Below are 6,346 nucleotides of genomic sequence, written 5' to 3'. Positions count from 1 at the left end.
ATATTCCATGCCTTCATCTCAGTGTTATATCTTCTGTGTTCTTTCTGGCTGATCTGAATGCTTTGAAAGACTTGGTGTCATTTTCGTTTTGAGCCCTTTGGGATGGACAACCTCAAAATGCTTGATATACAGACCTCAGAGTCTTCTTTCTTGTTGCACTATTTTTTTCTCTCCACAAGGTGGCACAGCAGTCAGCAAATAGACCTCCTCATCCATGTGTACTTCCATTGCAATAAGGTGACAGTCTATATTATTCTGTTAGGATTGTCAGTTCCAAGTGGAGAAATCCCTGTCGATTTGGGGATGATGCCTGGGGAGGGTAAGGTTTGGGAAGAGGAGAGACTTTAGCAAGTTATAATGTCCTAAAATCCACCTTATAGAGCAGTCTTTCTCTCCAGGGCAGCTGAGCTCTGTAGCCAGGTGATTAGTAGTGATTTCAGAAATCTCCAGGCCACAACTGAAGATTGGCAATCCTATATGCTCCTTTTTGTCCTCACAACAACCTTCTGAGATGGGTTAAAATGGAAAAAACGACTGTCCCAGAAATACACAACAAGTTTAATATCAGAGCAGAGGTGGGGTTATACCCAAATCTCCAAAATCCTAGTCTGCCTCCCTGACCCCTACTGCCAGCAGTTCCCCATACAGCAATCACTAATCGTGTAAAACTGTCTACTGGAAAGGACAGGCACATGGCTGCCTTACAGTGCTGCATATTCTGCAAGTCCACTCATGCATCTTGTATAGCCTACTCTATCAATCACTGCCGAGGAAGTCAGCAGAAAACTCTCTGACATGGCTAAAAACAAGTGTTTTGATCAGAGAAGATGAAACATTATGAGCCATGTTTTGTAGATGTCAGTTCAGCAATATTTGCACTTATTAACATATCGAAATACAGCCCAAGGCCCTCAGAATAGTTAACAAAACAAAATATAAAACAGCACAATAATATAAAAGAACACAATAAAAAGAAGAAAATTATAGATCATATCAATGGTGCAATCCAAAGCAGAATTTCCTTTAGGCAAAGCCCATTGAAATCAGTGCGCTTAGATTGGAGTACACTATAAAAATAGCTAGGTAGCAATAAAACAGGCTAAATGGGTGGAGATGATGATAATAAAATTAAAAGTGCAAATTCCAAACCAGCTGAAATATCACAGATTATTATTATTATTATTTATTATATTTATAAACCTCCCTCCCCCGAAGGGCTCAGATGAGATCTGAATGTCTGTAGAGATGGCTGGCTCAAACAGCTCTTCCTATAATAGAAATGCCTCCTACTTTAGGGCAGTGGTGTTAACCTATGGCATTGTAAAAAATACCACAGAGGTGGTGCACTCTGTGAGCTCTCTGTGGGCATGCGCAAACAGAGTCCCCCCCCCCCCCACACACATCTAAACTGGCCTGGGCCGCTGGGCTCGATTAGTAGCATTAAACCAAAGACCTAGTTTTGGGGAAGCAGTGTAGGTAACCCTGTTAAGCGCTGTTAAACCCCACTGATTTTCATGCGAAGAACTAAAGCACGATCCTTTACCTGGGAGTACGCTCGGTTGCTGGCAATGGGGCTTGCTTCTGAGTAAACCCTCCTAGGGTCAAAGGATTCACCCAGCAGAGTTGCATGGCTGCTCTCCAAAGCAGTGCCACAGACTGGCCACCAAGCTTACTCCTGAGTAACACATGCCTTGGAGCCATCTGTTTTTTCTAAACTAAAACCTCAGTATTCAGGTTAAATTGCCATGTTGGCACTTTGCGATAAATAAGTGGGTTTTGGGTTGCAATTCGGGCACTGGGTCTCGAAAAGGTTCGCCATCACTGCTTAAGGGAGAGAGGTTTGCTTCCTCTGTGAAGTCACATCAACCTTATGCCAATCCATTAGGGTTTTCAAGGCAAGAGACATTCAGAGGTATTTTACTATTGGCTGCCTCTGCCTCTGAGTATCAGCCCTGGACTTCCTTGGCAGTCTCCCATCCAAACACCCAACCAGGGCTGACCCTGCTTAGCTTCTGTGATCTGACAGCCTCAGGCTGTTCTGGCCTAGCCAGGTCAGAGTAAGGAAAGTATAGTGCTAGAATAAAGTTGCTATTTAAGCAGAAGCAGAAACAGAAGAGGAGGAGTTTGAACCTATATCCCCCCTTTCTCTCCTGTAGGAGACTCAAAGGGGCTTACAATCTCCTTGCCCTTCCCCCCTGGGGGGGGTGGGGGGGGGGGGGGGTGTGGGGGGAGGGGGGTGGGGGGGGGGGGGGGTTGGGGGGGGGGGGGTTGGGGGGGGGGGGGGGTTTGGGGGAGGGGGGTGGGGGGGGGGGGGGGTTGGGGGGGGGGGGGGGTGTGGGGGGGGGGGGGGGGGGGGAGGGGGGGGGTGGGGGGGGGGGGGGGTGGGGGGGGGGGGGGGTGGGGGGGGGGGGGGGTGGGGGGGGGGGGGGGTGGGGGGGGGGGGGGGTGGGGGGGGGGGGGGGTGGGGGGGGGGGGGGGTGGGGGGGGGGGGGGGTGGGGGGGGGGGGGGGTGGGGGGGGGGGGGGGTGGGGGGGGGGGGGGGTGGGGGGGGGGGGGGGTGGGGGGGGGGGGGGGTGGGGGGGGGGGGGGGTGGGGGGGGGGGGGGGTGGGGGGGGGGGGGGGTGGGGGGGGGGGGGGGTGGGGGGGGGGGGGGGTGGGGGGGGGGGGGGGTGGGGGGGGGGGGGGGTGGGGGGGGGGGGGGGTGGGGGGGGGGGGGGGTGGGGGGGGGGGGGGGTGGGGGGGGGGGGGGGTGGGGGGGGGGGGGGGTGGGGGGGGGGGGGGGTGGGGGGGGGGGGGGGTGGGGGGGGGGGGGGGTGGGGGGGGGGGGGGGTGGGGGGGGGGGGGGGTGGGGGGGGGGGGGGGTGGGGGGGGGGGGGGGTGGGGGGGGGGGGGGGTGGGGGGGGGGGGGGGTGGGGGGGGGGGGGGGTGGGGGGGGGGGGGGGTGGGGGGGGGGGGGGGTGGGGGGGGGGGGGGGTGGGGGGGGGGGGGGGTGGGGGGGGGGGGGGGTGGGGGGGGGGGGGGGTGGGGGGGGGGGGGGGTGGGGGGGGGGGGGGGTGGGGGGGGGGGGGGGTGGGGGGGGGGGGGGGTGGGGGGGGGGGGGGGTGGGGGGGGGGGGGGGTGGGGGGGGGGGGGGGTGGGGGGGGGGGGGGGTGGGGGGGGGGGGGGGTGGGGGGGGGGGGGGGTGGGGGGGGGGGGGGGTGGGGGGGGGGGGGGGTGGGGGGGGGGGGGGGTGGGGGGGGGGGGGGGTGGGGGGGGGGGGGGGTGGGGGGGGGGGGGGGTGGGGGGGGGGGGGGGTGGGGGGGGGGGGGGGTGGGGGGGGGGGGGGGTGGGGGGGGGGGGGGGTGGGGGGGGGGGGGGGTGGGGGGGGGGGGGGGTGGGGGGGGGGGGGGGTGGGGGGGGGGGGGGGTGGGGGGGGGGGGGGGTGGGGGGGGGGGGGGGTGGGGGGGGGGGGGGGTGGGGGGGGGGGGGGGTGGGGGGGGGGGGGGGTGGGGGGGGGGGGGGGTGGGGGGGGGGGGGGGTGGGGGGGGGGGGGGGTGGGGGGGGGGGGGGGTGGGGGGGGGGGGGGGTGGGGGGGGGGGGGGGTGGGGGGGGGGGGGGGTGGGGGGGGGGGGGGGTGGGGGGGGGGGGGGGTGGGGGGGGGGGGGGGTGGGGGGGGGGGGGGGTGGGGGGGGGGGGGGGTGGGGGGGGGGGGGGGTGGGGGGGGGGGGGGGTGGGGGGGGGGGGGGGTGGGGGGGGGGGGGGGTGGGGGGGGGGGGGGGTGGGGGGGGGGGGGGGTGGGGGGGGGGGGGGGTGGGGGGGGGGGGGGGTGGGGGGGGGGGGGGGTGGGGGGGGGGGGGGGTGGGGGGGGGGGGGGGTGGGGGGGGGGGGGGGTGGGGGGGGGGGGGGGTGGGGGGGGGGGGGGGTGGGGGGGGGGGGGGGTGGGGGGGGGGGGGGGTGGGGGGGGGGGGGGGTGGGGGGGGGGGGGGGTGGGGGGGGGGGGGGGTGGGGGGGGGGGGGGGTGGGGGGGGGGGGGGGTGGGGGGGGGGGGGGGTGGGGGGGGGGGGGGGTGGGGGGGGGGGGGGGTGGGGGGGGGGGGGGGTGGGGGGGGGGGGGGGTGGGGGGGGGGGGGGGTGGGGGGGGGGGGGGGTGGGGGGGGGGGGGGGTGGGGGGGGGGGGGGGTGGGGGGGGGGGGGGGTGGGGGGGGGGGGGGGTGGGGGGGGGGGGGGGTGGGGGGGGGGGGGGGTGGGGGGGGGGGGGGGTGGGGGGGGGGGGGGGTGGGGGGGGGGGGGGGTGGGGGGGGGGGGGGGTGGGGGGGGGGGGGGGTGGGGGGGGGGGGGGGTGGGGGGGGGGGGGGGTGGGGGGGGGGGGGGGTGGGGGGGGGGGGGGGTGGGGGGGGGGGGGGGTGGGGGGGGGGGGGGGTGGGGGGGGGGGGGGGTGGGGGGGGGGGGGGGTGGGGGGGGGGGGGGGTGGGGGGGGGGGGGGGTGGGGGGGGGGGGGGGTGGGGGGGGGGGGGGGTGGGGGGGGGGGGGGGTGGGGGGGGGGGGGGGTGGGGGGGGGGGGGGGTGGGGGGGGGGGGGGGTGGGGGGGGGGGGGGGTGGGGGGGGGGGGGGGTGGGGGGGGGGGGGGGTGGGGGGGGGGGGGGGTGGGGGGGGGGGGGGGTGGGGGGGGGGGGGGGTGGGGGGGGGGGGGGGTGGGGGGGGGGGGGGGTGGGGGGGGGGGGGGGTGGGGGGGGGGGGGGGTGGGGGGGGGGGGGGGTGGGGGGGGGGGGGGGTGGGGGGGGGGGGGGGTGGGGGGGGGGGGGGGTGGGGGGGGGGGGGGGTGGGGGGGGGGGGGGGTGGGGGGGGGGGGGGGTGGGGGGGGGGGGGGGTGGGGGGGGGGGGGGGTGGGGGGGGGGGGGGGTGGGGGGGGGGGGGGGTGGGGGGGGGGGGGGGTGGGGGGGGGGGGGGGTGGGGGGGGGGGGGGGTGGGGGGGGGGGGGGGTGGGGGGGGGGGGGGGTGGGGGGGGGGGGGGGTGGGGGGGGGGGGGGGTGGGGGGGGGGGGGGGTGGGGGGGGGGGGGGGTGGGGGGGGGGGGGGGTGGGGGGGGGGGGGGGTGGGGGGGGGGGGGGGTGGGGGGGGGGGGGGGTGGGGGGGGGGGGGGGTGGGGGGGGGGGGGGGTGGGGGGGGGGGGGGGTGGGGGGGGGGGGGGGTGGGGGGGGGGGGGGGTGGGGGGGGGGGGGGGTGGGGGGGGGGGGGGGTGGGGGGGGGGGGGGGTGGGGGGGGGGGGGGGTGGGGGGGGGGGGGGGTGGGGGGGGGGGGGGGTGGGGGGGGGGGGGGGTGGGGGGGGGGGGGGGTGGGGGGGGGGGGGGGTGGGGGGGGGGGGGGGTGGGGGGGGGGGGGGGTGGGGGGGGGGGGGGGTGGGGGGGGGGGGGGGTGGGGGGGGGGGGGGGTGGGGGGGGGGGGGGGTGGGGGGGGGGGGGGGTGGGGGGGGGGGGGGGTGGGGGGGGGGGGGGGTGGGGGGGGGGGGGGGTGGGGGGGGGGGGGGGTGGGGGGGGGGGGGGGTGGGGGGGGGGGGGGGTGGGGGGGGGGGGGGGTGGGGGGGGGGGGGGGTGGGGGGGGGGGGGGGTGGGGGGGGGGGGGGGTGGGGGGGGGGGGGGGTGGGGGGGGGGGGGGGTGGGGGGGGGGGGGGGTGGGGGGGGGGGGGGGTGGGGGGGGGGGGGGGTGGGGGGGGGGGGGGGTGGGGGGGGGGGGGGGTGGGGGGGGGGGGGGGTGGGGGGGGGGGGGGGTGGGGGGGGGGGGGGGTGGGGGGGGGGGGGGGTGGGGGGGGGGGGGGGTGGGGGGGGGGGGGGGTGGGGGGGGGGGGGGGTGGGGGGGGGGGGGGGTGGGGGGGGGGGGGGGTGGGGGGGGGGGGGGGTGGGGGGGGGGGGGGGTGGGGGGGGGGGGGGGTGGGGGGGGGGGGGGGTGGGGGGGGGGGGGGGTGGGGGGGGGGGGGGGTGGGGGGGGGGGGGGGTGGGGGGGGGGGGGGGTGGGGGGGGGGGGGGGTGGGGGGGGGGGGGGGTGGGGGGGGGGGGGGGTGGGGGGGGGGGGGGGTGGGGGGGGGGGGGGGTGGGGGGGGGGGGGGGTGGGGGGGGGGGGGGGTGGGGGGGGGGGGGGGTGGGGGGGGGGGGGGGTGGGGGGGGGGGGGGGTGGGGGGGGGGGGGGGTGGGGGGGGGGGGGGGTGGGGGGGGGGGGGGGTGGGGGGGGGGGGGGGTGGGGGGGGGGGGGGGTGGGGGGGGGGGGGGGTGGGGGGGGGGGGGGGTGGGGGGGGGGGGGGGTGGGGGGGGGGGGGGGTGGGGGGGGGGGGGGGTGGGGGGGGGGGGGGGTGGGGGGGGGGGGGGGTGGGGGGGGGGG

This window comes from Sphaerodactylus townsendi, linkage group LG07 (genome assembly GCF_021028975.2).
Source record: "Sphaerodactylus townsendi isolate TG3544 linkage group LG07, MPM_Stown_v2.3, whole genome shotgun sequence".
NCBI classification, from domain to species: domain Eukaryota; kingdom Metazoa; phylum Chordata; class Lepidosauria; order Squamata; family Sphaerodactylidae; genus Sphaerodactylus; species Sphaerodactylus townsendi.
This window is presented reverse-complemented; position numbering follows the sequence as displayed.